The sequence below is a fragment of the Bufo gargarizans genome, chromosome 2, assembly GCF_014858855.1.
Source record: "Bufo gargarizans isolate SCDJY-AF-19 chromosome 2, ASM1485885v1, whole genome shotgun sequence".
NCBI classification, from domain to species: domain Eukaryota; kingdom Metazoa; phylum Chordata; class Amphibia; order Anura; family Bufonidae; genus Bufo; species Bufo gargarizans.
This window is the reverse complement of record NC_058081.1, coordinates 216,035,464-216,042,684: the sequence shown is the minus strand read 5'-3', so window position 1 is coordinate 216,042,684 and position 7,221 is coordinate 216,035,464.

Below are 7,221 nucleotides of genomic sequence, written 5' to 3'. Positions count from 1 at the left end.
TGTAAGTAAAATTGATCCTCAAAGAGAAAATAATTGTGTTTGAGCACAAAATATAATAAAGACAGAATAAGGTGTTGTTCACTGGATGAGAACTCATCTTGTTGGTGTAGGGATTCTTTGACACATTCAATACCGTCTAATGTAGGGATATAAACTGGTCACATCCATCATGACCAGGAAAAAATTGTTCCAGTCAGGATGGATGTTCTGAATTTTATTTAAAAAATCTGTGGTATCCTGAATAAAGGATTTAACTTTCAGAGCATAAGGCAGTCTAACATCTTGGTAGCTGGTTGGAATATGGAGTCAGTCACAACACGAGACTACAGGTCTCCCTGGGGGGTGTTCACATTTTTTGTGAACTTTGGGTAATGTATATATTACTGGGGTGCGTGGGTGTTTCGGGGTGAGGCAATCAGCTACTTTCTTATTGATTACACCATCATTAAGAGCTTTATCAATAATCATGACAAGTCCCTTGAAAATTCCCTGGTAGGGTCACAGTCTATGGGTAAATAGGTATTGCAATCCGTCAACTGGCATAGGATCTCCTACCTGTAGTTAGTTCTGTTCATTACTACAATACCCAAGCCCTTATCTGCTGGTATTATGACTATGTCGCTATTATTACTTAAGTTCGTGAGAGCATATGATTGTCCTTTAGACATGTTGTGTCTTACCTTCATAGTGAATGCCTTCTTTTCTAAGGTCTTAAGGTCTCTTTGTACCGGAGGGATGTAAGACTCCACAACGTCATATTTTTTTTGAGGTATAACGTTGCTTGGTGGTTTGCAGCTTTTGAGACGATCCTGGAAGGGAGAGGGAATATTTTTATTCCCGGTGGTCCAGGTAGGTCTTTCAATTTCAATATTTCCTCGTAGTCTGATTGATTTGAAGAATCTAGACATTTCTTTATCTAGAAGATAAGGGTTGGTGAAATTGGTTGGTATGAATCCTAAACCCAGGTTCAATGCCGACATTTCGTCATTCGTCAGGGATTTATTAGATAGATTAATTACAAGGTTGTCGGTGTCATCTTGGTTATCGTTGCTATTCATGGCTGATTTCTGTTGATGGATCTGGTCCTGATGGGGTCTCTCGATTGTTGATAGATTTTATTGATGGACGAACATCGGCCGGGAAGAACTAAATCAAATATTCACGAACCGCACGTTCGCGACGGGCCCCATTCACTGAAAAACGTTCAGGTCATATTTGCAGCCACCAAATACTTACTAGAAGTGCACAGATCATGCCACAACATGGACAGTGACATACCAGAGGGGAACCAATGGCAAAAATTCCCACAAAAAAATATATATTTTAATCAGGGGCCATTTTTATGGGTCTTAAAGGGAAACTCTCAAAAATGTGCCCTGCTGGAGTCTGCCTAGATTTTTTTTATTTTAGACATGGGAGTACAGGCCCCAAACATTAGGCATTCAAGGGACAGAAAACATGAAGTAATTATGTGGCTAGAGGTATATTAGACGGTCATTGGATATCAATATATTTTTTTTTTTATATTGAAATTTTTTATTGTTTTCAATTTTTTCAGCGCATAGACATTTCCAATAAGTATAAGCATAGTACACAACAATCCATGTGACATAAACAGAAGCGACAGTCGCATATTACAAGATGTCACAGATACATATAACATAAGGGCGGTTAAGCCCAACAAGACAGGCATTGGCAAAAGAATGAGAGGGTCAATGAAACCATATTCAAATGACAGACTAAGTCCAATCTCATGGGAACCCAAGTCAGGGGTCCATGAAGAGAGCGAATAATTAGAGGGGGGGGGGGAGGAAATATTGGTATGAATAAATAAATAGATCTCAGTCCCAAGAGGGACAGGGGAGACATGGTAGCAAGAGGTTATCGTTAAGCCCAGCGCCTAAGGAAAGTGTCTATATTGTTTCCACGGTAACCACGTTTTGATAAAAGAAGGTCTGGAGTGCGACTCCCAGTGGGAAATCTCCTCTAGTCTGTAAATCTGGTCAACCTTGTTGGACCAGTGTTCAATGCTAGGGACATCAGAGGATAACCAGAGGGTTGGTAAAAGTAACCTGGCTGCTGCTAACAGAAGTGTAAAAAGAGTTCTTTTAGATGGGCCCAGGCCCTCTAATCCAAGTGACAATAGGACCAACTCGGGAGAACAGGTGAGAGATGACTGACAAATCTGGTTACCTAGCTGGGTTATAGTGTGCCACCAAGGGTTAATCAGGGCACATGCCCACCATACGTGTATGAAAGTACCCTTAGCTTCATGACATCTCCAACAAAGATCACTGGCTGTCTTATTATATCTATAGGTTTTGTCTGGGGTCCTATACCATTGCATAAGGATCTTGTAGCTGTTTTCTTGGATGCGTATGCATCTAGATAGCTTGTGTGGGAGAATTAACATTTTAGAGATTTCCTGAGGTGTTAGGGATCTCTGGAGGTCCTTCTCCCATTTGCCCACTATTGCAGGTTTAATGGAGGAGGCAGGGGACTTCAATTGTTTATAAATCTTAGAGATAGCTTTAGGTGGGTATCTCATACAGTTCAGCATTCCAACAAACCAATTTGAATCTGCGGGTGGGGGAGGGCTTTTCATTCTGCTAAGTAGCTCTGTCTTAAGGAAATGTAGCAGGGTGGGGTTATGGATTTGCATACCCAGAGTTTCGCATATCTCAGGGTCAGGGAGAATGCAACCGTCTGGGGTTAAGAACTGGGCGATGGGGATCTCTGATGTTCTAATACATAGTGGGCAGCTTTCTCTCAGAACTTTGGGGGCCAGATTGATTATGTCTTTAACATGCAAAAGTGAAGCAAAAGGCGACGGGGCCCCAAAACTGGTCGAGAAACCCCTCCAGACCCTTAGGGTATTGCGTATAAGAGGATTAGATATTGTGCTTAGGGTCGGGGGTGGCCCGTCAGCCAGCAAGAGGGCCCTAGGAGAGAACGGGAGGAGGGCAGTCTCCAATAAGAGCCAAGATTTGTGGGGGGGTTCTCTAATCCAATCAATAGCCCTGGAGAGCTGGATGGCAAGCATATATGAATTAGGGTCAGGGAGGCCAATACCACCTCTACTCCTAGGCTTGGTCAAGGTATCAAAGGAGATACGAGGGCTTTTAGCTTGCCAGATGAACTTACGAATGTGTTTGTTTAAGGAAGCAAAGTACGACCTGGGAATATCAATAGGGAGAACCTGCATCATATACGTAAGCTTTGGCATGATCAGCGACATAAAAATATTCTTCCTTCCGAACCAGGAGAGGTAGGGGGAGTCTAGGGAGTCCATCTGGGCTGTCATAGAGGCCAGAAGGGGTTTGTAGTTCAGTTGAAACAGATCGGGCAAGTGGGGGGACAATTTGATCCCCAAGTAGGTTAATTGTTGGGTCTGCCAATTGAAAGGTGAGTTAATTTGGAGGGAGGCGATAGTGGCGGGGGAGAGACCGATATGCAAAACCTGGGATTTAGAGGGGTTGACTTTGAAATTGGAAAGGGAGCCAAAATGGTTGAGTGTTGAGAGAATCTTGGGCATGGATCTCTGCGGGTTAGTGGTAACAATCAGAAGGTCATCGGCAAAGGCCGCTAGTTTAAACTCATGGCTCCCCACCTTCAAACCTCTGATTTCACTATCCTGTCTAAGGGCTTGGAGAAGGGATTCCATAACTAGGACAAAAATGAGTGGGGAAAGGGGGCATCCCTGCCTCGTTCCATTTCTAATGGGAAAGAGGGAGGAAAGAAGACCATTTACTGACACGGACGCCGAGGAGCAGGAGTACATAGAGAAAATAGAGTTGATATACTGCTCTGGGATTTTAAATTTAGCCAGGGCTAACTTAATATAGGTCCAGTCCACTCTGTCAAATGCCTTCTCGGCGTCCGTGCCCAGCAAAACCAGTGGAGAAGATTTATGAGAAGCGTAAAACAGGACGTCTAGGATTTTAGTGGTATTGTCCTTACCCTCCCTACCTCTAACAAAACCAACTTGATCAGGGTTAATTAATTCGGGGAGAAGACTTTGCAGCCTAGTGGCTAGCATTTTGGCTAAAAGCTTAAGGTCGACATTAAGTAAAGAGATAGGACGATAGTTGGGGCAGAGTGTGGGGTCTTTACCCTCTTTAGGGATTATTGTGATGACTGCTTTGGTCATGTCAGAAGAGAGTGGGTGGTTGGACAGTGATAAATTGCAAATTGGGAGCAGGTGGGGTAACAGGGTGTTTTGAAAGGCCGAATAGTAAGTTATGGGGAGACCGTCCGGGCCAGGGCATTTGCCTCTAGGGGTAGATTTAATTGCGGCAGTTAGTTCCGGAATAGTGAACGGTGTGGTCAGGGATTCTTGTTGCGCCAAATTTAAAGTGGGAAGGTTAAGAGTCTCTAGGAAAGAATTGATATTACTTTTTCTATCCAAGGAAGGATTAGGAAGGTCAGGGGCTATTGGATATCAATTTTAATGCAGGCCAGTTAAGTACAGGCTCCAAATATTATGCATTCACCGTACAGAAAACATCAAGTGATTATGTGGCTGCAGGTATATTAGACGGTCAATGGTGTTGAATTCCTCCCAGATCCATGCCTCATTCATTTTTAGAAATGTGAGGTAGTCCACACTGTCATGTGTGCTTATCAGTCACTATCCCCCCTGCTGCGCTGAACGTCCTTCAGACAGGACACTTGACAAAGGGGCAAACCAAGAGTTCCATGGAAAATTGGACCAGCTCTGACCAATGGTCAAGCCTGCACACCCAGTAGTCAAGGGGTTCCTCGCTTCTCAGAGCATTCACATCGGCCGTTAACCCGATGTAGTCAGACACCTATCGGTCTAGGCATTCCCTGAGGCTGGATCCGGAGGGCGGCTGTCGATGGGTTGCCTGCAAAAATGATCTCATATCCAAAGTCACCAACACATCTTCAAACCGCCTTCTTCTTGCATGTGCTGTAGGATTGGTACCCACAACTGTTTCTCTGTGGGTGGAAATTCCTCTGCCAGCACCTGCAACAGCAGAATGCAGCATCTCTCAAAGCAAGGCCTAGAAATTCAGCATTTTCACATCCCTCTGTGATGCTGGTAACATGTCCGCCATTTTGTGTTTGTACCGGGGGTCTAAGTACGTTGCCACCCAGTACAGGTCCTTTCCCTTTATGCTTATTATATGTCGGGCCATCTTCAAACACTAGAGGATGAAGGCCCCCATTTGCACTAAATTGGAAACAGTGTAGTGCCCTGGCTCCTGTTCATCGCCCAGGAGAATGTCTTCCTCGGTCCCCTAACCCCAGCCACGGACAAAACCACGGTTCCCAGAAAAATTTAAAGCATGCTCTTCTTGCTCCTTCTTCTCCTTCCCCCAGCCACCATCCTCCTCTGACTACTCTTTAGACTCCTGCTGACGTTTCAGATGGAGTAGTTCCCCTCAGAATTCATTCAGCATTGCGACTTCCTCATCTTCCTGCTCTTGCTCCTCGATGGCTTGATCAATGACACAATGCAATGCACGCTCCAGAAAGAAGGCGTAAGGTATGATGTCACTGATGTCACCCTGGATGCGACTGACCATTTTGGTGATCTCATCAAATGGCCGCATAAGTCTGAATGCATCTTGCATGAGCAGCCATTGGCGCGATAAAAAAAAAAAAAAGCTTCCCAGAACCTTTCCTGCCACAGAGTTCGTACAGGTAGTCGTTAATGGCACGTTTCTGCTGGAGCAGCCTATCAAACATATACAAGGTGGAGTTCCAGCTCGTCGGGCAGTCACAAATCATGCATCTTACTGGCAAGTGGTGTCGCTGCTTAACGTCAGCAAGGCGAGCCATAGCCGTGTAAGATCTAAAATTGGCAGAGATTTTCCTGTCCTGCCGCAAGACGTTCTGGACCCCAGAGTATTTGGCAACAAATTGCTGCATGACTAAATTTAGGACATGTGCCATGCATGGCACGTGTGTCATTTTGCCCTGTTTCAGTGTGCTCAGCAGATTGGCACCGTTGTTGCACACCACTTCACCAACTGTCAAATTGAGCGGGGTTAGCCACTGATCGGCCTGTGACCGCAAGGACCGGTCTGGCTCTTGGCTTCCAGGCACAACAGCCGCAGCACAGCCAGGCAACGCCTCACCTGGCGAATAGGTTCTGGGGAGCTGGGGGGTTGCAGCGGAAGAGGAGGTAGCAGTGGAAAAGGAGGAGTCAGCTGAGGAGGAGATGGAGGATGGAGGAGGAGGAGGAGAAGAAGAGGCAGGTCTGCATGCAATCCGTGGCAGCAACACCAAATCCACACGGGTGTCACAGGTTGTATAATTGACAGCCGACAGAAGGTTCACCCAGTGGGCAGTAAAATTTATGTAGCAAACTTCCATGCCCGTGTTTGCTTGACCACGGGTCTGCAGTCAGATGCATATTGGCACTGACACTGTGTGCCAGAGATACCTTCACTTGCCGCTGAACATGGCCAATATTTTGTGGAAGCTGGTGTATCGCCGGCATCAATCAATATTTTTTGACAGCCTGTATATCAATCCACTCTAACAGTATTTTGTGGAAACATTTATATAGAAGCCAATAATGAGTGTTTTCTGGAAGCTGGTAAATCAAACCCCTTAATCAATATTTGGTGAAAGCTGGTATATCAATGCCCTATATCAGTATTTTGTGGAAACAGGTATATAGAAACCAATAATGAGTATTTGCTGGAAGCCAGTAAATCAAACCCCATAATCAATATTTGGTGAAAGCCGGTGTATCTCAGGCCTCAATCAATATTGGGTGGAAGGCGGTATATCAATACCCTGTATCAGTATTTTGTGGAAACAGTTATATAAAACCCAATAATGAATATTTTCTGGAAGCTGGTATATCAAACCTCTTAATCAATATTTGGTGCAATCTGGTGTATAGCAGGCCTCAATCTATATTTGGTGGAAGCCGGTGTATCACACCCCTCAATCAGTATTTTGTGGAAGCAGGTATATTGCACCCCTTTTTTTTTTTTTTTATAAATCTTTATTACAATTTTTCCGTTCTTACAAAGTTTTTAACAAAAACATCTTATTCTTGCATAGTAACATAAGTTAATTACATATAAATATTACCTCACCTCCCCACCCATAGTATGTCGGTTGTCGCAAAAAGAAAAAAAATATAAATAAATATTACCGTCCTCCCTCCATTGACCCCCCCCACCCCACCCCCCCACCCCCCCTCAGTTTTTCCTTTTTCTTGCTTTCCTCCCTTTC